The 23,850-nt window shown below is 34.9% G+C and overlaps 1 protein-coding gene across 4 annotated transcripts in view; it reads left to right on the top strand.

Moving 5' to 3' along the window:
* The window catches only part of LOC134529332 (ras-related protein Rap1), a 221,888-nt gene that overhangs the window by 21,156 nt on the left and 176,882 nt on the right, over positions 1 to 23,850 (top strand). For 2 of the 4 annotated variants that reach the window (XM_063363287.1, XM_063363288.1), the window contains exon 2: positions 8,234 to 8,334. The gene's annotated coding sequence lies outside the window, so the exon portion shown is untranslated. Of the gene's footprint in view, positions 1 to 8,233; positions 8,362 to 23,850 lie in introns of all 4 variants that reach the window. The other 2 variants (XM_063363289.1, XM_063363290.1) reach the window with 1 other exon arrangement.

Raw genomic sequence — 23,850 nt, 5'->3', positions numbered from 1 at the left:
TTATTACAGCAGTGAAGCAGGTAAGGTGGAAAGTTGAGTGCTTTGTGTACCTGTACTGTCTGGAGACTCTACTGGAGTTAATATTGCAGCATTGGTCATACAGTCTTTGAGGTCACGGAATATTAAACTTCAAAATTGCATATCATTCAGCACTGATAATGCTCCTGTAATGATAGGCTTGAAAAACGGGGCAGCAGCACACTTAAAAAAAGAAATGCCCAATTTGTTTTTTGTGGGTTGTGCTTGTCATTTAATCAATTTGGCTGCAGAAAAGGCAGCAGCAACTCTTCCTTGCAAAGTTGATGAGATATTAGTAGATATTTATTTTTATCTTGAAAAAAGGGTCAAGTATTGCATGACACAGATGTAAAAAAAATGTTAAAACATGTTTGCACTCGCTGGCTCTCGCTAGGGAAATGTTTGTCAAGAATGCTGCAACAGTGGGACCCCCTAGCTAGTTATTTCAATTTTGAGGTTAAGTCTTCACGTCCACATGAAAAGTCGGGACAATTAGATTCGTACAGGATACCAAAAATGTCCAAAGCTGCCTCTTCTGATAGCCAAACTTCAGTTAAATGTTCTAGCTTGAAACAAAGTTCTGAATCACCAGTTCCAGAGCCAAAAGTAACAAAATTCCACCCTGCACAAAAAAGTGGAAATAGTTCATGTAATCTTTTAAGAGAAGAGAGATTATTGATGTTCCTTACACGGCAACTAAATAAATCGTTTTGTCTGTTCCTTCAGAATACGTTGCCAGTATTTGAAAAACCAAATGTGGTTTTGCAATCGCAGAAACCACAAATTCACTTGTTACGCTGTATTCTAATAGAATTGTTCAAAGATGTCATTACAAGATTTGTGAAACCTACTGTTGTTAAAAACTCTTCATCATTGTTGAAGGTTGACTATCACAAGAGAATGAACCAAAAAGAAGATAATGACATTACAATTGGAAATTCTACTTCTAGGGCAGTGTGTGACGTTAAACCTGAAGAAAAGTCAATTTTTACTCGTCTGTTAGGGCGTATTTTGTACGTGCGATTACATGCTTCACAAATTTCCCTTCAATGATAAAGTTTTAATCAATGCTAAGGTAGCCCACATTAATAATGTTTGTATTGCATCATTCTCCAGTTTGACATTTTTTGTAAATAAATTTCCATTCATGTTAAGTTATGAAGACCAGGTTTTAGATTCTGCCATTGATGATTTGCAGTCTGAGTTTTGTCAGTTTCAACTGGAAGATCTTGATGAAGCCATCAAGAAAGAAGAAAGGATTGATATTCAGTGGAGTTTGGTGGGAAAAATTAAAAGTGCATCTGGAAGTTTGAAGTATGAAAAACTGTCTAAGGTTATTCTGGCAATTTTGACAATTTCCCGCAGCAATGCTGAATCTGAGAGAATATTCAGCCAGGTACGAAAGTCAAGGACACAGTTTAGGTCATCCATGTCTAATGAGACATTAGACAGATTGATGGTAAAATCAAGGCAACAGGGATGCTGCTATGAACAACAATTTGACTCTGCTTTCCTGAAGAAAGCTAAATCTGCAACCAGAGAAAGCTTGAAGAAGTAATTTATCAGCCAAGTTAAAACTACCTGTAAGTAACTAAGAGTTATATTATCTAAATTAATTTTTGCCATTGATTGTTATTTGGTATCCGGTGTGTTTTTCTTTGAGTTTGGTGTTGAAACAAACTTGCCTCTAGAAATGCCAAACTGTATTCTGTGGTGGTTACTTGCGACAATAATGAGATACAAAAGATTGAGAGTTCTGTGTTGTGAATTTCTAAATTGAATAGTGATTTCATTGCTTTAAATATTGCCAAACTTGTATTGGATTAATTTAGATCGCGGAGCATTGCTTTCCACAATGCTCCAGTGGGTGTAAAGAGTGGGTGTAAAAAATAGTGCAGAAAATAGGTCTTAAAAATAGCAACTAGCCCCATAAAAATTTCCATCTAATTTTCAATTTTTACTTCGAAAAACGGTTAAATAGCACCATCTTGCACCTTCAAATCAAAATTTTCCCGGGGGAAACTAAAAACCTCCCTCTTTTTGACTAGCCAAGGTTGGCAGGTATGGTAGTTCCAGAAACTGTCGCACCTCAGCGCCACGTCGCGGACATTTATTCCGGCAATGAAAGTTTTACACACAGTGCTAAAGCTACCACTCCAGTATACGTGTTTTGAGTCAGATCGTGTCAAAACCAAAAAATATGAGAATAAATACCCAATTCAGTGTTATACCACCTAGTATCTTTTCAATTTCATTTAAATTCATTTTTTAAATATCTTTTAAAATAGACTAGCAATGAGCCATGGATATTTTAAAGACTTAACTGCAAATTTAACAACCAAAAATAATTTTTTATCTGATTCTCGTTACGGCAGTTTGTTTGTACACTTATTACCTAAACTACTCTTTATATTAATGTTCTTTAAGTTTTCTCATTTTATTGTAGGTTCAGCAGAAAAATAAATACGTTTACAAGCCCATAACTCAGTTAAAAATTTATTTAAAATTAACTAATATATATTCATTACTTAAAAAGAAGAAATAATAGTAAATATGTACTGTTCAATTAGTTTCGTCACAATATTTTCCATGCACCAATCGCCTTAAGAGCAGAAGCTTGACACTTATTTATTTACAAATACAGTATTTACCAGTATAATAAAATTAAAACCTTAAAAAAATATTTTAGTTATTATATTAAAAAATGAACATTGTTTCCTTTACTTCTGTGGTACAGAGTTCCTCTTATAGTTACCCGCATTGGTACTCAAAGCTACTTATACGAAGATTAAAACATAAAAAACATTTTCATAAATTATACAAAAGAAACATGAATCCTTATTACTATGCTCTATTTTCATAGAAATGTAAAGAGGCTAAAAATCTAATTTCAAGAGAGAAAAATTTTTGGTTACAAACTCTAAACAACAAAATCAAAAAAAAATTGGCATTACATAAAAATCATGAAAGAAGGATACAATCAGCCATTCTCTCTCAAGGCCAATGGTACTGTTACTAACGACACATTTTGTATTGCAAACAGTTTTGTGAACTACTTTTCTAGCGAATATGTAAATCCAGCCAATAACAGCACTCCTTTGATATCTGATAATACTGCTTGCTCCATTCCTATGTCCACTACTACTGAGAGTCTTGTACTTTGGGGAATCAAATCCTTGAAATCTACTATGTCAACAGGTCCAGATGGTATTCCTAATTTCATAATAAAAGGATGCTCTCTGGTTTTTGTTCCTATCCTTCAGTTTATCATTTTCAATAGCAGTATTAAAAACAGCATCTACCCCATTATATGGAAAACTGCCAAGGTCATTCTTATACTGCAGCGTGGTGTGAACAAACTAGTTTACAAAACACCATACTATTCACACCAAGCTACACACGGCATTCGACAGGTCCCTACAACTCCGTAATATCAGTATTGGACTATAATTTCACCCTTTCTATTAAGGGTACCTAGCAGAGCGTGTCTTGTAAAAACAAAATATAAGATTAATATAAATGGGAAGAATAAGAATAATACGTTTAATCGAATTGTGTTCTTTTATAAATATTTCCATGAACATTCACAAATTACATACAAAATACAACATGAGATTACGCTGTTCCACAAGGACACAAAAAGAGGACAATAATTATGTTCAGATAATTTCTTCACCAACATATGCTCCAATAAGGCCACAGCCAAAGTTCATTAAGTATGTGACACATTCGTGATGCAACCTCAATTCTCATGAGCCTAAACGGTCATACATTTTACCCATTTTAAGTTAAATAACATGTGCGTTGCCCAATAATGAAGCATTCCATAGCACACCAGCGAATACTACCTCTAAAATGATACAAGCTACGTGCATAGGAAACACACATACATGATACAGGAATTTAGGTTTACTTTACAATTTATACGAGGATCTAACAAAATATTACATAGAGTACCAATGTGCTCCACGCGGAGCTACAACAAGCAAGTTACAAAAGAAAATATTAAAAATAATAAAAGAATCGTAACATGTAGATTAGATATCAAGGCCGGCATGGCCATTTACAGGTTCCTACGAACCACGAGCTCCCCATACGTAACAAGTGCACGGCCTGAGGGAGCACTTACCCTAGACGTGGCGAGAAACAAATACGAAAGACAAAAGCATAGCAAAGTCACTCAGGCAGGCAACTCTTGATACAGGCTTTTATGGTGCTTAAAAAATTAGGGACAACGACATCAGGAGACAATAGGCATGAACGGACGGCAATGCAAACCGCGGCATTAAAAGAGGGACAAGAACCTGGAATATGTGAACCATCGAGGTCCCAGCAGCCATTCAAAGACAAACCTGCATGCTTTAAACGCTGGGATCCTCGGAGCAAACTGTAGCTACTTTACCACACGGCCATCTCGTGCGAGCAAAAACATTTTGATGAAAATAAACCACAGCAGTCTCTCCCTCGGCGCCGTCACTGCCTAACAAACTGACTGATCACATGCTTATCACAGCTCAAAGTATGGTAAGCTAAAGAGGCAAAGCGGACAGCTGCTTATAAAACCTCGCATAGAGCACGCTGCGGTCGGAGAGCTTCGGCGGGGAAGCTGAAAAGAGGAGGAGGGGGGGAAACAAACTCACAGGGAAAGGAGGAGAGAGGAGAGAGGGCTGGGAAGGCTGTGACGTAACGACAAACGAGGCGGCGGGCCGCTTCAATACACAAAAAAGGTAGCAAATTTAATGTCCCGAATTATAGGCCTATTTCTCTTTTAAATGGATTTGCTAAAGTTTTTGACAAATAATATTTAAGGACCTTGATTTCAATCTCAAAAATAAACTATCTGACTGTCAGCATGGTTTCAGAATTGGCAAATATACTACTACCAAACTGATAACTTTCATAAATCCAATTTATTATGAAGTGATAACCCGAGGCCAAGTGGATGCTTGCTATTTTGATTTAGCAAATGCTTTTGACACAGTAAACCAACAAATATTACTCAGAAAATTATCCATTATGGGATTGAGTGACAAATATATCAAATGGTTTGGCAGCTATTTGAAAGATAGGAATTACTTTGTTTCTATTAATAAAACTAAATCTGATTTACATATGGCAAACTCTGGAGTACCTTTCCCCCCTTCTTTTTAATATTTTTTTTGTTATAACCAAAGCACTAAATTATTCTGTTGGTCTGTTATTTGCAGATGACCTAAAAATATATAGAAAAATTACTTCATTACATGACTGTCACCTACTTGAACACGACATCTCTTCTGTTGTTTCATGGTGTAAGACTAATCTCGTTGAAGTTAACTACGGTAAAACCACCACTATAACCTTCTCAAGAAAATATCATCCTATTGTATTTGAATATAAACTAGACAATCATACTATTGCAAAATCAAATTGTGTCAGAGACTTAGGTATCTTGCTCGATTCAAAATTATTCTGTCACAATCATATTGAAACACTTAGATCAAATGCTAATAAAATGTTAGCGTTGATTAAATATATCACATTTAATGCATCTAATTTAGATTCAACACTTAGTCTTTATATATCCTTAGTGAGATCTAAATTTGAATATGGTTCTGTGATTTGGAATAACATTAATAAATCAGATAGTGACAAATTGAATAGAATACAATTCAAACTGATCAAAATTATAAACCTAAAATGTAACATTAATCTAAATGTAGATTTACACTCCCTTCTTGGTTCCTTATTATTAAGAAGAGAAATATTAGATTCATTATTTGTACACAATTGTTACAAAAATACAATAAATTTTAATTATTTTCTTCACAATACTGGAATTAGAATACCTACTTTCAATAGTCTTGAGCAATTTTTAATTTGTACGTTAAGTAAAACAAATGGTCTTTTATTCAGAATCGCTAAAAATTACAATAAATATGCAAGGTTCTTTCCTGTATTAGATAGCAAAGTAAAATTTAAAAAAATACTATACCTAACTTATTATTTTTTGTATTACTCTTATTTCCTACATTATAAATTAGTAAAGAAATTATTTACTAATTGTTAAATGTTGCATGTTGTGTGTATTGTTTTTGTTTTGTTGTCTTGTATTTTGTATTGTTTTGTTTTGTCTGCATGTATCTGTGTTGTTTGTATCATACCTACCACCCAAGGCCATAAGCTGTAGGTAGGCATGCAACAAATATTAAATAAATAAATAAAAATATTAAACACCCCAGTAGTTACAGGAAAGTCCACTTTTTTTTTGGTGTAAATGTAATATTTTTAGGTGCATGGAGAGCTTAGCAAGTTTTTTTATGTAGTTTTGACACAGTGTAAATGTAAACTCCCCCACATTGCTTGCCACCTGTATGCCTTCATCTTCTCTTTTGCTGAGCCAGCAGGAGGAGGGAAAGCCGCAGAGAGAAAATATCCAATAGTTTTTTTCTTGTGTTTGTGTGTGTCTATAACTTTTCGTTATGCACAATGTTTGACTTCATTCCAATTGTATTTTAGAACTGTTGATATTCTAACTTTTATTCTGTCGCAATATTAACTAAAGATTTTGTAGGTTTGAATAATAATTGCAGCGCTGCATGCCTATTCATTATCTGAGAAAAGGATCTGAAACAAAGCAATTTTAATTTGCTTGTGTGCGATGGGCCGAACAGGAGGGAAGCCCATCTGGCTGCTCTCCCTCCGACAGCTGAGCTGCTTGCGCAATCATCCAATTTATACTGCTTGCCTGACATCTAGCACCACAGAAGAACATCAGTATTTGTGATTGAAGAAAAGACCTCCAATTATTTGGTGCTTATTTTAAGTATGTTACTTCTCATGTCTTGAGTGCAATAGGTGCGGCCGCAGCCGCCGCCATACCTCACTTGCTCAGGCTTATTGTGCCATTCGGTAGGGACAAGAACTTTTTGATTGAGATAAAGCTACTTGAAAGTTGAAACAGCAGGAAGTAGTCATAGACTTTAGACGGGGTAACTCATGATCATATAGAGTAAACATATTATTAGTGGCAAAGTTGTTCAGGTGTAGCTATAAACATCTTGTAAACAACAAAGACGATCCATTAATGTATATACTGATGCAGTAAAGTTTGTATTTTAAGCTAGTAAAAGTTTCCTGACAGTTCCTGGTTTTTCCCAACATTTTGAAATTTCCTGATTTTTCCTCATTTTCCCTGCCTGCAGCACAAGTTTAGGCAAGTGCACAAAATTTTGTCAACAGATACCAGAATTCAGGCTCTACAGAGTGGGGCAAATGTGTGTATGGTTTGGAAGGGCTATTAAAAAAACAGAACAACTTACAGAAATTGTTTATTTTTGGAATCAGTACACATCACAATTTTTTTTATAAAGTTCTGAAGATCACATCAGGAAAGACATTTAGAAAGGCGATTTCGAAACTATTTAATCGCTTTTCTGCATGTTTCTAGGGGTAAAGCTGTGATTTCCTCCCGAATTCGCATCTTCAGTTGTTCCAAGCTGTAAGGACGATGTTTGAAAACCTTTTCCTTTAGGTAACCCCTCAGGAATAAGTCACAAACACTCAAATCCGGTGAGCGTGCAGGCCACCCCACATCACCCCACAGAGAGACAGGCATGCAGGGAACATCTATTTAAGTTTTGCATTAAAAAACTAGCCCACATGGCATTGATCCTATTGATTTCTCACAGTTTTATAATTAATGTACTACAGTACAAGGCATAAAATAAATGGTAATGAATCATTGGCATCCTTAAAAATCTGTAATCCTAGAGCTCTTTTATTAGGCTTACTAAGATTATTTATACTTGTGACAAAGCAGAAACAAGGTTTTTCGAATTATGTACTTGGATTGGTGTTCGCTGCTACACAGTCATGTGGTTACATACCAAATTTGAGACACCTGTTTAAGGAAATAATTTCACCTTTTGTTTAAGTGAATTATGGTGTTCAATTTTATAGATTTTCTTCTTTGTTTTCAACAGCTTGTCAGGTTAGCATAGTTTAGGTTGAAACATGCTTAGTGGAATGTGAGAGAAATATCTTTATTAATAGAGTGAAGAATAAAGGACATGTATTATTGCAGAGAATTTGTGCACACAGAAAAACTAGGGTTGACAAATAAAGCTTTTGAAAACATATTATCTTGGCTTGCTTTGTGTGATTTTTTTTTGTAAAATGGTTTCAATTAAATTCCTCCTATATATTGATACATTTTATTCCTTTTATTTTATAGGTCAGAAGAAAGCAGTTGATGATTTGCCCCTGAAGGCAGTTGAAGCTGAGAGAATACTTCATGGGCTGAGTTCAGAGGAAAAACCATTCAGCCCCCTATTGGTAATGTCAATGTTACGAATAAAAGCGGTTAGTTAATTAATGACAATCTTTTGTTTTGCATTTCAATATAGCATTTTTAAGAGCCTTGAACACTGCAAATAGATAGTTAAAAATATCATATGTGTTAAGTAGAATAATACTAAATACATGTTGGAACATGGAAAAACAATAAATAATGCTTCAAACATCTCGGATGCATTTTAAGCACAAAAAATTTCACTGGATAAATTGTAACTGTTATATCAAAACTAAGGATGAATTTAATTGTTTATTGTCTTGGTCATTTTTCATGGAAATTTAGTTAGAAAATGTGTAGCAGATTTTTTCTTTGCATTTATTTTAATTATATTTTTATTGAATTTTTTTAAAATTCACTCATGTAAACGTATCTCATTTAATTTAAACTTTCCATTTCTTTCCACTGTCTTTTATACATTATTGTGTATATACAAAGGTTTAAGCAGATACCACATTTAATTTAGGATAATGTGTTGCACTTTTATGAAGTTAGATGCTGCTATTGAGACATTCCAGAAAGCTAACCATTGATATTGAACCGGCACAATTGTTTACTAGAGAGAATAAAGTACCAATAATTATTTAGTTTGATTAGATAACTTAAATAAATATCAACATTTTTGTGAATTCATTTATTTGAGATTATATTTTAAATGGAACATAACATGTAAAATCACATAAGTGTGAAATAAGTGCATGTATACACACAGGCAGACACACAGGCACACACCTACATGTATCTAGGGTAGTGTCCGGAGACCTTGTCTTCTAGTTGCGGAGCGAGGACCTGCTGTCTTGTAACCTAAAGTGAGTTGTGGGGACTATGTGTGTAGCCAGCCATCCTGAGTACTGTCACAACACACACATGAACAGAGGACGTTGTCAATAACACACAGAGGACCTCGATTAGTTGAATTCAATATAAGTACTTATGTGTATGATGTAACATACGTGTGTGTATGATAACGAAGAATCAAACTGTACACTTTCTTTACAATTAAGGAACGAACCGAGGACTTCAAAAAAATTGAATTCAGTATAAAGATGTATTTTTGTGATGTGTGTAACAATTTTCAGAATCATTCTTTACTTTTCTTCTACAAACAAAGCTTGAATTGAGGTCTTTAATTAGTCTAATTTAAAGTATGACTTAATTTCAGGTTTGTGTAACAACTTTCTCATATAGAGTGTGAGAACTCATTCTTTACACTACCATTAAAAATATAACACTAACGGTTCATTTTACTAATACTAATTCAATTAGACAGTATCTAAAAAATGTGTATGTCCTCTGCGTCAACACAGTTTGGGCTGGTTTACTGAAGATTGGAAAAAAAAAGTGAATTTTAATGTTCATGTTTAATTTTGAACAGTAGTCTATCTGTTTGTTTGATTCACACTCCGTAAACCCATTTGTGTGTACTCACTTGCTTACAGCAGTTGCACAGTTAGAAATACGGTAGTTGGGTTTGCCTCAAACTTTGTTGTTATAATAACTAGCAGGCTTCGTGGTCTGACTGCCAGATCCAGGCATCGAACCGTGGTCCGGCCAAGAATTCCAAGTGGTGGCAATTTCTTTTATTATAAATCCAACTCAATCCATTTCCCCCTTTGTATTTGAATCACAACAATTTTCAAGAACACAATATGCAACTCGTTATGAAGTCAGCCTCATTCAGTTTCTAACCATTTTCTTTATTTGCTTGCAGATATCTTATATATAAAATTCTCATGTCACAGTGTTAGTTACCATACTCCTCCGAAACGGCTTGACCGATTTTTATGAAATTTTGTATGCATATTCAGTAGGTCTGAGAATCGGCTACTATCTTTTTTTCATACCCCTAAGTGATAAGGGTAGTCCACCCCTAACATTTTTTTTAATTTTTTGGACAAATTTTTTTTTTAAATTTTTTTATAATGTGGCACAGGGGTCGAAAATGGTCACTTAACTCACTTACAGTCACTTATTTTGCATCAATCACTTTTTTGTCACTTTTTTTTTTAAACAGTCACTTAATTTACTTTTTTTTTTTGGGTATTGGTGCCCAAAATTTGCATTTCCGTTTATGAAAGTGACATTAATTAAATGCTTGAATTTGTGTTTTTGACCGTAATCAAGGTATTTGCCGTTTGCCATAACACGGATTGTGTTGAGATCGTTTTTTACATGCGTAAAAGCGTAAACAACAACTGAAGTCGAACTATCCATTAATTGATTCGCCCTACAGTATAGATCGGCTGACGTGATGGCAGATAACCTATGTTCGCACCAGTGTGTTCTGTAGTTAGTCTGATTACGGTCTTAAGTTAGTTTTGTCCTTAGGGGCCTTTGCTAGCGATATGACTTGTGTAATGCTATACTATTATTTGAGATAAAAAAGTAACCGGAAAATAATATAGTTGTGTTTTGATGTTTTCTTTTTTCTTATGTGGTGAAGATGGGGAAGTGTCGTTTTCGTAGCGAGTGGCTAGAGAGGCGCGATGATAATGGATATATCATTAACGAGTGGGCAAAAAAGCGTAACGATACTGATGTTTTTTGTGCAGTTTGCTGTGTCACAATCAAAATATCAACCAAAGTGTATCAAGCACTATCTCAGCATGCTACTTGCGAGCGACATAAGAGTGAATGTCGAAATAAGTTGGCTCCTAGTCAGCTAAAATTCACGGTCGTTCGACTTTCATGTTCAGCTTTCACATCAAGTGAAGTGTCCTCAGAAAACTACGTTAAATGTCTTTACAGTGTACGAGATAGTGCAACAAGTGCAGAACTGAAATGGGTAATGAAATGTATTATTTCAAATTATTCAGCATCATCTTGTGGAGGAATAGCTGATGTTTTTAAAAGTATGTTTGGTGAGGGTGTGCCTGAGGACTTCAGCCTGAGCAGCACTAAATTTAGGTATCTACTAACAGATGCATTAAGCCCATATTTTCGTAATGTTATTTTGAAAGACATGGATGGTGAATACTATTCAGTGTGCTACGATGAAACAACAAATCACACAAGTAGAAAGGAAGTGCAAATTGCTATCAGGTCACCTTTTTAGTCACTTATTTTCCTGGAGATCACTTTTTTCTCACTTTTTCTATCACAAAGGTCACTTTTCTCACTTTCCAGTGAATAAAGCACTTTGACGCCTGTGTGGCATTAAAAAATACATACAACCCTAAATTTTCACCCTTCTATCACCAACCCCTAATTTTTAATAGAATTTTATATTTTTCAACCCCGGTCGATAGCTGATCAATTAACACTTGATAAACCTTCCCCGCCAGGGGTCTACCCGTGTCACTTCTCACTCTGTAAACAGCACGGAGTAGGGATGAGACCGAAGCCAGTCTCCTGTTTCTCTCACACAATAAGCCTTCTTTCACTCCCTCCACAGTTTTCGGCCATTATTATTGTTTATGCATCAAGCGTAGTAGTAACGTTTACAATTATAATTTTACTATCTCAGTGTGACACTCATATTAACTATATTCTCAAGTAAATTTATTTTTAATTTGCTGGACTATAATTATTTATTCATATTTTATTAATAATTAATAAAATTATTAATTTTGACTGTAGTTTGCACCATTAGTTAATTAAGTGATTTACATAACCTCACAAGTACTCAACACGTTTCATGAGCTCCCGCCAACAACGGCTTTTGTGTTGTAAGTATAAATTATTCTTATACATTTATTATAAAATCAATATTTTTTTTTATTTATATCAAAAATATATTGTTGGAAATGGTTAAAAAATAAATTTGGTAAAAGTTATATTTTTATTATAATTGAGTAAATTTTTTTTTATTCATTTATAAGATTTTTAACTTCCACAAAATTTTTTTTTCACCATATTAACAATGTATATTTTCAATATAATTAAGAAAAATAACATTTTTCCCTTTCGTAAAACAGTCTAATATTTACATGTACAATCAAAGATTAAATATTTATATCGAAAATTTTGTTGGAAATGTTCAATAATAAATTCGGTGAAAGTTAAATTTTTATTGCAATTGGGCAAATTTTTTTTAAAATTCATTTATAAGAGCTGTAATTTTCACAGAATTTTTTTCCCCACCATTTCTAACAATATATTTTTGATATAATTAAGAAAAATAACATTTTTCCCTTTCGTAAAACAGTCTTAATATTTACATGTATATCTATGCGTGTACAATCAAAGATTAAATACATTATTCAGGGTGGCCACTCAACCGGGAAATCCGTGAAATAACCGTGAATTTTCGTGAGCACCGGGAATACCTTGAAAAAGCCAGGAATTTTCGTAGAGAGTCGGGAACGTGTATGTGCGGGATTTTTCATCATGAAATGTATACGCATCAGCAGTAAATAACCTTAGCTTTCCAATACATTTGTTGTATAAACTCTTTCAATAATAATTATCTTATTAAATGTAAGTTAAAATAACGCATTATGATGGCGAGTAACCACAGTTTTCGATGTCTATTAAAAAAAATGTGACGAGTCTGCTTGCGCAGGTACGCACGCGCACAGCGATCGATCGATATTTCTTCCAGCATGCATTCTAGCAGTCAAGTCACATGACTTGTTTGCTTCCTCGTTCGCACGCGCGCTCTGCCATCTTTGTTGTACAGTTTTAGTGCTCGGACAAGGTTATACGATTTTCTACGCAAGTGAAGTGTGTTAGATGTTGGAATATTACGTTTAGAAGTCCATACGCGCAGCATTTGAGGATTTATCAATTGAAGTATTTTTGTGCGTGGCTCAAGTCCGTCTTATGTTTACAGTAATCGTTTAATATAAATCGCCGCATTTGAGTTTGATTTTGCATATATTTGTTTTATGATGAATATATCCTATTTACGTGAACAACAGAAAGAGTTTGATGTAACAACTATTTGTTTTATGATGTAAATATAACTATTTTCTGTACAGTAAGGTTACGTGATCTGCAACAGTGTGTAATTAATATGCCGAAGTGTTCCGTTACCACGTACAGTGATAAGTACAAAGATGAATTTGAGTGGGTGGAAAGGGACCCCAAGTGTAGTACAAATGCATTGTGCAAATTGTGTAATGGAAAAATCAATATTAGTAGTATGGGTAGAACCGCCCTTGTTAGTCATGCTAAAGGTGCAAAGCACACATTTGCAGCAGCAAATAAGGCAAGATATTTACCTATGGATGTGTTTGTTAAGAAAAAACAAGATTTAAAGCCTACATCTTCGGTTGTAACACTTACAGAGCTGCCAACCATTACGGATTTTCCGTAATTATTACGGATTTTAACCCCGAATTACGGAATTACGGAACATCGCTAGTTTATTACGGAAACGAGGCTTTGTGCTGCATGGTAACGGAAAAATTTACGTTTCTGCTGTGCGTGTTTCGTGAACGCTGTTTGAATACTTCGGTTGGTTGCTCAAATAACGGAACTAGTAAGTGTGCGCATGTACGATGTACTGTCGAAATAAGTAAATTAATTCTCGTGTTTTCAAATAATAATGGGATGGTATTACGTCCGTTGTACGATACAACTAGTACATATCCTCGGACTTATCGTTTGAAGGCTACTTACATCACGATAATTTTTGTACGGTACTTTGGCTAACCTGTGTTGTATTAATTTATTTCTTGAAAGCCATTTTTTTCATCATAGTGTTTTTGTCCGGTTTTTGTCGTGTCTACAGACGTGAAAATGTTTTTATTTTTTTCGATAGTGTTGTGTTCTTCAGTGCCGGTTGTAGAAATGAAGCGTGAGACAGAATAATGTGCATCTGTGGGAAAAAACACGCAAGACTTCAGAACTTTCCACTTAAATATTCAAAAGAATGGCCATGATTGTCGTTTTTAAATGTTTGGAACGCCACGGTTTTGTAATGTATGCGCGTGTGACTTTTCGATTGCACATGGTGAAAGGGATGACTGTAGACGGCATATTGAATCATAGAAACATGCAGAACATTTTAAAGCCGTGACTAGCAATAAATCTATATTTTCGTTTTTTCGCTACATCTGAAGAAACGAAAGTAACGAACGCAGTTATTGTTTACAAGTCCTTGTGTTTGTCTTGTTTGTTTACATGACATTTCTTATCGAACCAGGATAAAAGAAGCAAATAAAAAGACAGTTGTTTTAAAGTTTAACTTTGAATACATTGAATTGAAGATTCAAAATATCCAGTAAAATTATTAATATTTCTTACATATTCAGATGATTGTATTGTTCAAATAGATTTTTTTATGTATTAATTTGCATTGTATTCATATTTTTCTTTTTCTTTTGCATATTATTGTCGTTGTTTTATCTTGTGAGTGTGTTATAATGCCCCAGGAAAAATTTATCGTGCATGATTTACGCGTACTTTTTTCATATACCTAATTGCCATTACTGATGGGTGTGATTTGAGGTTGGCAGCTCTGCACTTACACCATCTTTAGATTTGCCTTGCTCAAGCAGTGTAGTTCCGGCATTAAAAACTTTTCTTGTTAACGAAGAAATGTCCAAGGCAGAGATTTTATGGTGTTTAGCAAGTGTTATGTTTCATTTGTCATTTAGAAGTGCTGCTGGTTTGGCATCTTTGCTACCCATCATGTTTGCTGACAGTACCATAGCTAGTAAATTGCAGATACAGAGAACAAAGTTAGCTTACACAGTAGTACATGGAATAGCTCCTTATTTCACTGAAAAACTAAAAAATAAGTTAAATAGTTGTCCTCATGTTGTTTTGGCATTTGATGAAAGCTTGAATAAAATCTCCCAACGTCAGCAAATGGACATTCATGTCAAATTTTGGGACGATGATAACAATGAGGTTACTAGTAGATACTTCACTTCTGCTTTCCTTAATAAGGCCTGTGCCAGTGACCTTCTGGGAGCTATTCAAGAATTAGTCCCTCCTCAGCTTCTTGAGAAAACCATTCAAATTTCTATGGATGGGCCAAATGTAAATCTTAAAGTAGTTAAAGACCTTGAATATGTTTTACATGAAGGGAATGTTGATGCTCCTTACTTTCTTCAATTAGGAACATGTGGTCTGCACACTGTGCATAATGCTTTTAAGACAGGTGTTACATCTACAGGCTGGAAGTTGGTTCAGTTTTTAAGGGCATTGTACAATTTGTTCAAAAATTCACCTTCTAGGAGAGGAGATTTTATAAGTTACACAAACTCATCCAGATTCCCCCACAAGTTCTGTTCAGTTAGATGGGTGGAAAATGCTAAAGTGGCATCCAAGGCTCAGGCTATGCTACCTGACTTACTTTTGTACACTAGCAATGTTACCAAACAAAAGAAAGTTCCAGATTGTGAAAGCTACAGAATTGTTTCTGAATTTTTAAATGACAAACTTCTTGGGCCTAAATTAGCATTTTTTAGTGCCATGGCAGCAGAAGTGGAGCATTTCCTTAAGGCTGTTAGGCCCAAATTTATTTATAGCATATTATTTTGTTTTTATGTTGGCCTTATACATACAAGATTCTGTGCGAAACCGATTTGCGCTATAACTTATAGTTTTCTCATAACTGGCACTCAAAGTTTAAAAATATGGCATTTCTTGTAGAGATTATTTCAGTAGCCGTTCAATGTAATTTATGAAATTTTGGTAATTTGCGAGTTCGTTATGCATACTATTGAGTGATGTATTTTAATTTTTTTTTTTTTAAACAATTTATTCGTGTACTTGAGCCAGAAAATGAGAAAATTTAAGTTGTTTCTAGATCCAAAAATATTTGTTTAAAATATATAAAAATACCATTACGAAATACTAATCTCAATATACTTTCATCTAAAATAACAAAAATGTGACTTTCACTATATGAAAGCTGTGAGCCTCTACGAAAGAAATGTAACCCCTGGAATTCCAAAATATATTGAATGCAACCCGCAACACTAGTGGTGCCGCGTTGTCTCGCTCGTCTTTTCCCTCTTCTCGGAAAGAGCACGCGGACTTGGCCCGGTGTTGCCAGGTACCTGTCCCGTCTCTGAGTATCCTCTCTACCTGCTGCTAGACCGGCTGGCTTTCTTCCTTCCCCACGGCAGTGTTAAAAGAGTTTATAGGTGTAGTGGTCAGTGGTTTATAGCTTGCGGTTTAATATGTCAAATGTATTAGTGTAGTTAAAATAATTGAACTGCTATACAATAGTGATTTTTGCTGGTGCGATGGCACCGCAAAAATTAAGAAACGGCAGTCAGAGATCCGCCTTGCGTAGAATATAACCTACCGAAAAAGAATAAACGGAAGCTGTCAGCATAACAACTGTATTCAGTATGCCACTAGAGGCCGCAATTTGTGTAAAGGCCAGAGCGCTAGCCTCCTGAACTAATTATTATTGACTATCACCTTTCATAAACGTGTTCTCTATTCGTCTATTGGCACTCACAATTTCCTTTGCAATGACCAACGAATACGCCTGGTACTATACAAATGTTTTTAGATGATATTTATAAATTTGTATACAACTTGAATTTTTAATCGTTGCCTAATAATAGTTACTTTTTTTCTCCTTAACCCCCGTTTTTGTTTGAAATTTTGGGGGATAATCGATTTCATAAATAATTATTTCAGACGAAAGTTATAAATAGTAATTAAAAGTAAAACAATAAAAAAGTTATATAATAGTGTACATAGTACAGATTTTTTAAAAAACTATACCCCTGTTTTTGCTACAACCCCTTTCAGCAATATTTGATTTTATCAAAAAATGTTTCAGGCAAATTTTTGGATAATAATTATAATTTTTGCAAACAATTTTATTGGTTTTCATAGCGTATCTACTAATGAAGTTATGAATATTTTTTCCTATAACCATAATTCTTTTTCACGCCTTGCAGTTATGGTTGTATTAGAAATGTATATAGTAAAAAAATATTTTTGGTATTACTGCTACGTGTTATCATATGTTAAAACAGATGCGTTATTTATTATATTATGGGAGTAACTGCGATTTTTTTTTTCAAAAAATATTCCCCATTTCTAACCAGTTAGTCAAATTTTGCCCGTAACTAACTCGACCGAGATTTTCCATTACTATATTTTATATATGTTAGGAAGTAATTTGTGCAAATATACGGTAGTTATCGTTTGTGTATGTGTATATATATGTGTATATATACATGTATACACATTTTTATTTGATGATGGTTATGTTATTTTTGGGATCATAAAACGATTAAAAAAAATTCCGAAAGCCGCTCCAGGGGAACGGCTGCAATAAGTAGGTAGCTTTTTTTTAAATGTAGGCTCTACCCAAAACTGGCAATTATTACAAATGTGTAGGTGTGATAATGTAAAATGTTATAAATAACGATATGGGTTCTTAAAATGATTATTGTTTAATCAGAATTCCAATGAAAAATAATATCTCCTGAAATTCGTAATGTGTTGAGAGATTTGGCAACAGCGCGCTCCATGTAAGTCGTGTACTGCAATCTAAGAGTGGGACGGAATTAAGTATGTGAGTATACTGAAGCCTTTGCCAGTTTTTCATTTACTGCATCAGCGTTTTCCATTTTCACACAATAATGTAGTTTTCTAGGTTATTGAGTGAAAAATGTGTTATTAGCTTATAGGTGTTCGGGGTGTGTCCAGATTACTGCGAAACAATAACATATGTAACTTAAATGTAGGCGTGTTTAAGGTGTAACGACCTAAAATAAATTCGCAACATTTTTTGTCTCCCAATTCATTACAGACGTAGCCTATGCTTTCCGTAGCAGTCACACACAATGTTGGTTATTTGTAAATGATGTGAATCAGTTGCATACGTGTCGGGCATTAACAATTTCCAACCGAAATAACTTAGTATAATTTTAATTTAATTAATGAATTTCTACACAGCATGCCAAATTCATAAAATTCCTTAATTTTCTATTCATGTTTGCTCAATTTACAGCAGCTAAATTTAGAAATATTTTATCGTAGGACTTACTATTATATAAAAAATTACAGTTAGTGTGTCTTTTTGATTATTCAATCGAATAATAGGCTATTGTGTGAATTGTTCCTGTGTTTATGAAATTGTATCTAAAAGGATGAATGTACATAAATATGTGTACATGTGTATACATGTTAAGGCGCACTTAATTACATTTGCCAATTTAGCATTATCAACAATTCTATGATAATAATGTGTTTTAATAATTAGATACATTATATTAAAAAAGGTGTTTTTAATATTACATAAAAAGTATTTTTGCCTCAGTGTATTTATATCATTTGTTTGTTTCCATGAGTTTTTTTATTGAAACCATGATTTTTTTTTTTTAAATTTAACTGGAAAATAGGCAAAAACCTCGAATGGGATATGCCTCTAAGACACTGCATTGTCTATTAATTCACTTTTTTATTACTTTTAGCATGCCATATGAAATCAGAAGCGAAAGATAACCTGTGCTAAATTTTAATACAATGAAATAATGCAATAAAACTATTTTTATTTGATATATTTTATTACTAGTTATGGATTGCAGAGAATAATTAAATCAATTTTGAAGATGTATAATTATTTAATTTAGGTACCAATCGTTTCTCAAGGTGCTAATGCATTTTTGCTATATATATTTATAATCTAAACGCTTCATACAATTTGAAAGTATTCATATAATTTCAGATGAACATTACATTCTGCATTGTTGAAGCGTCAAACAACTACAGCTTGATATTGGTTGTTAATGCATGGTAACCTCTTTTATAAAAATCGTTGTACATGGTCGTCAGACTGCTAAATAATTTGCAAAACTTATTTATGATAGTATTGTATTAAAAAACGATTTAACTTTATCTGCTTCATAATGTATAAAAGATATATTCGTGAAGATCTAAACTTGTATTCTCAATGCTGCAGACATACTGAATAAATCAATTTTATGTGTACAATGCTTAGTATGATTTTTTTTAGATACAATGATACGGGAAAATTGCAAAAGGTTAATGTTAATACAAAACTTATTTCACGAAGCGATTAAAATACTTGTTTAAAAACACATTTAAAACTACAGTAAACTCCCGGTATACCGCGCCCCGATAGATCGCGGAATCGGGTATATCGCGGGTCAAACCATGTCCCCCAATCATAAATGAATAATAATAATAATAACACAGTAGAACCTCGTTAATTCGTGATGGTCGGGACCGAGATAATCACGGATTACAGAAATTCACGGACTAGCGATTAAAAGCCCGGAAGGTCTTGTCAAGCTTCTCAGACACCGGCGTGCAGCTGGGTAGGCCAAGGTCATGTGACGTAACATCTACCGAGGCTTACTGCGCCTTGGCAGCAGATGGTAAGGGCCGTCTTCGAATTAGTCTCGGTTTAAAAAAATACGGCACTGCCTAGCCATTAGTTCACGGTCATTTACAACAGCCGAAGAGAGAAAGATAAGATCGTGCTGAACTTGCACACATAAATTTTGTGTAGCCCCCCCCCCCCCCCCTTAATCCAGCCGAATGCCAGCCAGACACGCCACTCGCCAGGCGCCTGCCGTGCGTTGGCGGGTGGAAACAAAGGGAGATGGGAAGCAGAAGTCAGGACATCCCCCTCAAGTTTAAAGAGTGACAAATGTGACAGCTGAAAGGGGGACGACACAAAGGGTCGGTACAAACAGCGTTGCAGAGTTTGGCGGCCCACGCGATGGCTTGCAGTGGTTGCCGGCCGCCGGCCCGCGTGACGTTAATTTCAAGCGCTGACAATTTTTACTTCTCTTTTTTTTTTTCTGCACTTTTTAATCGTCCCGGATTATCCGATTCCCGAATTAGCGCGTCACGGATTAACGAGGTTCTACAGTAATAACAATGGAATAAATGGTTGACAGCCGATTAGGATAATTTTGCGTTGTAACTCACAAACTAAGCATCGGGCAGAAAAAAGCCTAGGCGTAGAAAATGTCCGCAGTGAAATTCTAAACAAGATATCTCCGTACATTATTCCTCTATCTTGTAGTGTTTTCAAATTATGGTCCAATCCAGCCCAGTGATATTTTCTGAAACACTAGTTCTTAACATTTTTTTTAACCCACAAATAAAGCATCGGACAGGGGACCCGATAAAGCCCACCGTCCAGCGACATTATCCAGCGTGACTCGGCTGGGGATTGATTTTGGATAGGTTTGGTTGACGGCAAGCGCTGGGAGGGGAGAGGCGAGCCGAGAATATGCGACCAAGACACCCGGGTAGACGGAGTGGAATATAAGCGCCAGTGATGAGAGGGGCGATTAAGCCGAAAGGGGGAAAGTCTGGTGACCTTGAGTAGTTCACTCATTTCCGTCGGCACACTTCTCGTGTTCACGTGTGTTGACATATAAATGTTTTGTTACAACTTGAACCTACAGACGTAATATTATTCGTTGTATTATACACGTTCATCTTTTTACTTTGGTATAATGTTTTAACATTAAATAGTAAAGTAAATCAGCTAGCGTATTTTTAATCTTTGCCGAGGAATTCCCAGTGGTCCAATACTTACGTGAACCATACTGTACCACTTTTACCGTGAGGTAGTAAACAAGCCCCGGATATGTTTATGTGTAGCGGCCTCCCGACCTTTAACCAGAGGCTGGGGAATATAACACTTGCCGATCCGAGCCACACACACTCAGCAACTCGACACAGCGTTTGGTGAAATAAGTAAAGACAATGTTTAACAGACTTTTTAATACGGCGCCACTGATTGCGCTAAAATTATTTTGGCGCAATTTTTGTATCCCACATGTGACAATTTATAATTTAATGTAAGCATGGATAACAAAGTTTAACCACTTTACACGATAGACGATTCTTTATTTTATATTGTACGAATGCTAGAATCGTTTTTCACGTATCTGCTGCATACTTCTGCAAAAGACACGCTATCTGTAAGTACGTAAATCTAGAATTTTATTTTGTCAATCAAACTCGGTACTTTGCGATTCATATTCGGTTTGAAGTATTACTATGGCCTTTCTATTTAGAAGACTTTGACCACAGAATCGTGTGTAACCGCACACACTGCACTTACTTTGTTACGGACACTCAGAACAGGGGCGTAGCCACTGACTCAGACGAAGCAGATACTGTGGCTGACACCACGAGACTGGCAGCAGCTTGTGTGCCGCACGTGTGTATGGCGGCGTGTGGCGCGCTCGTAGGCCGTGCGACAAACTGTGCGCGGCATGCGGAAAAATAAAAAATAAAATTCAACATTTCATATTTATCTTTAAAATTTATTATTTTTATTTTTTCACCCGCGTTTAGTGAAAACTGCGGATGCAAAGTCCGCACAAAGGCGGGCCGTCTATACTGTGCGTGCTTGCCGACCTATTAGAACACAGGCGGTGTTTTATGCCTTTTGACCTTGGTCACATCGAAACATCGCGGTTATGCAACAACGCGGGTAAAAGTTATGTCCCCCGACAACCGCGTTAAATAGGGAGTGTGCTGTATATATATATTTCCGTGCCATGTTTTACCCTAGAGTCAGTTACGAATACCTGGCGTTTTTAATTTCTGACTTCGTTTATTCATAAAGAAAATGGCAGTTATTTACGTAACCATTAAATAACCATACATATGTAGTAGTAAACATTATCTGGGGGATACATTTACTTTACATTTTTAGACAATAACCGTAGCTTAGGCTGGTATTTATAGTCGTCCCTTGAGCAATGTCTTGAGACCATCTTGGCAAAGACAGTCTTCTTTCTCAAGATGGTGATTTCCACCTCCGTGTTTCATAGTCCCTGAATAAGATGAGCTTCATGAAGACTGCATGCTCAAGCAAACGCTTGTTTCACATACTTCCTGCTTGACGAAGAAATATCTTAAGACAGCCGAAAACACACGAGCATACACGAATCTTGCCAACTGGACTCGTTTGTCAAAAATTCTGCTACTTATCTCACAGAGAACTGAAATCTTAGAATCCGATGTTTTGAGATAAGATACCGCATATATTAGATTGATAAAATATCAGATTTAAATACACAGTAAAATGAAATATTAAAATTAAGGTAGAAAAATGTTATGCTTAGAAAGTTAACATTAAGTTTGAACGAATCTGATATTGTAAGCTACGTGTACATAGTAAGAAATCTAGAATCTTTAAAAACCCTTTTTATTATTTGAATCTTTAGCATTAATTGTCCTTAACATTAAAATTGCTTTCAAACAAATATTTAGGACAGTGTTCAGTGTTTTTGCAATAAAATGTAATGTATTTGACTATAATGAGTTAATTTTGTGTTTTTAACACTTATTTCCACCTCTTGCAGTGAAGACTGAACGTATAAAATAAATTATTTTCAACAAAAGTTTAATTTCTTAAACTCTTATTTCCACCTCTTGCAGTGAAGATTGGGCATATATTTTCTGTTCCAGCCCCACTTGGTTATTCTTGCAGTAATGTTTCGTCTTAACAGAAATTATTTCAGAAGAACTTTTTATATATTGTTTGCAGACCTGCCAACTCTCACGATTTTGGTGTGAGGCTCACGATTTTAAGGTCCATCTCACGCCCTCACGCCAAAATAGTGTTTCCTCACGATTTTTTGGGGCCCCAAGATTTTGTTTGTAAAAGTTACAAAACAAGTTTTACGATAGCTTACAGTAACGAGTTTCCATCAATACTCGAGTCACGTAAAGGAAGCAATTTTGCGTTTTGTAGCGTGTGCCGTGCTGATTTTTCTATCTCGCATAGTGGAAGAGGAGACATTGTGAAACATGTAGCTACAAAAAAACACAACTAACACGTGAAGTGTATTGCTTCCAATAAAAAAATTAATTTTGCTGTGAACAGTGATAATAGTGTTACACGAGCAGAATGTTATTTTACATCTTTTTTAGTTGCGGCCCTGCATGATCACTACACGACAGCGCTAAATTATGTTCAACTAAATTAAATCTGCAACCTATAATTTGTTAAAATAAATTTTGAAGCAGAGACCATGTAACATATGGACAGGTATGTCACTTAAATTTAAAGATTCTCATTTGTTTTTTTTATATCTAACCTGTATTTATGGGCCTGAAAATTTTTATCGAGGACCTCATGATTTTTTAAATTTGAATGTTGGCAGGTCTGTGTTTGAAGATTTACAATAACTTGACAGAAATTTAATAGTAAATACGTTATGAATTCTTTTGTCTTTTAATAGCTGTTTTCCACCTCTTGCAGTTAATATTAGAAATATAGATTATGAAAATTTATTTGGTATTACTCTTACGAAATCTAACATAACACAGATGCAATACTGGTTTTATTAAGGGAGTTATAGAAAAATCTGAATTTTCAAAAACCTTTCCTCCGATGTATCACCTCTGTAACAGCTAAAATAGACAGTTTTTCCCCCTTATTTAAAATAGGTAATTTATTATCTCCCACTCAACCCTCGACAATTGTTTTCATGCAAATGCACATTCCATTATAAACTTAAATCTAAAGTGGAAGAAAACCATCTAATTTTTTTATTTAGGCAAACAGGCATGTAGTTAGTCCGTATGGAGTGTTCGTTTATTTATCAGTAATATATAACATTCATTTC

This window comes from Bacillus rossius, chromosome 2, assembly GCF_032445375.1.
Source record: "Bacillus rossius redtenbacheri isolate Brsri chromosome 2, Brsri_v3, whole genome shotgun sequence".
Lineage (NCBI taxonomy): Eukaryota > Metazoa > Arthropoda > Insecta > Phasmatodea > Bacillidae > Bacillus > Bacillus rossius.
The sequence above is the reverse complement of the archived record's forward strand: the minus strand, read 5'-3'. Positions and strand labels throughout refer to the sequence as shown.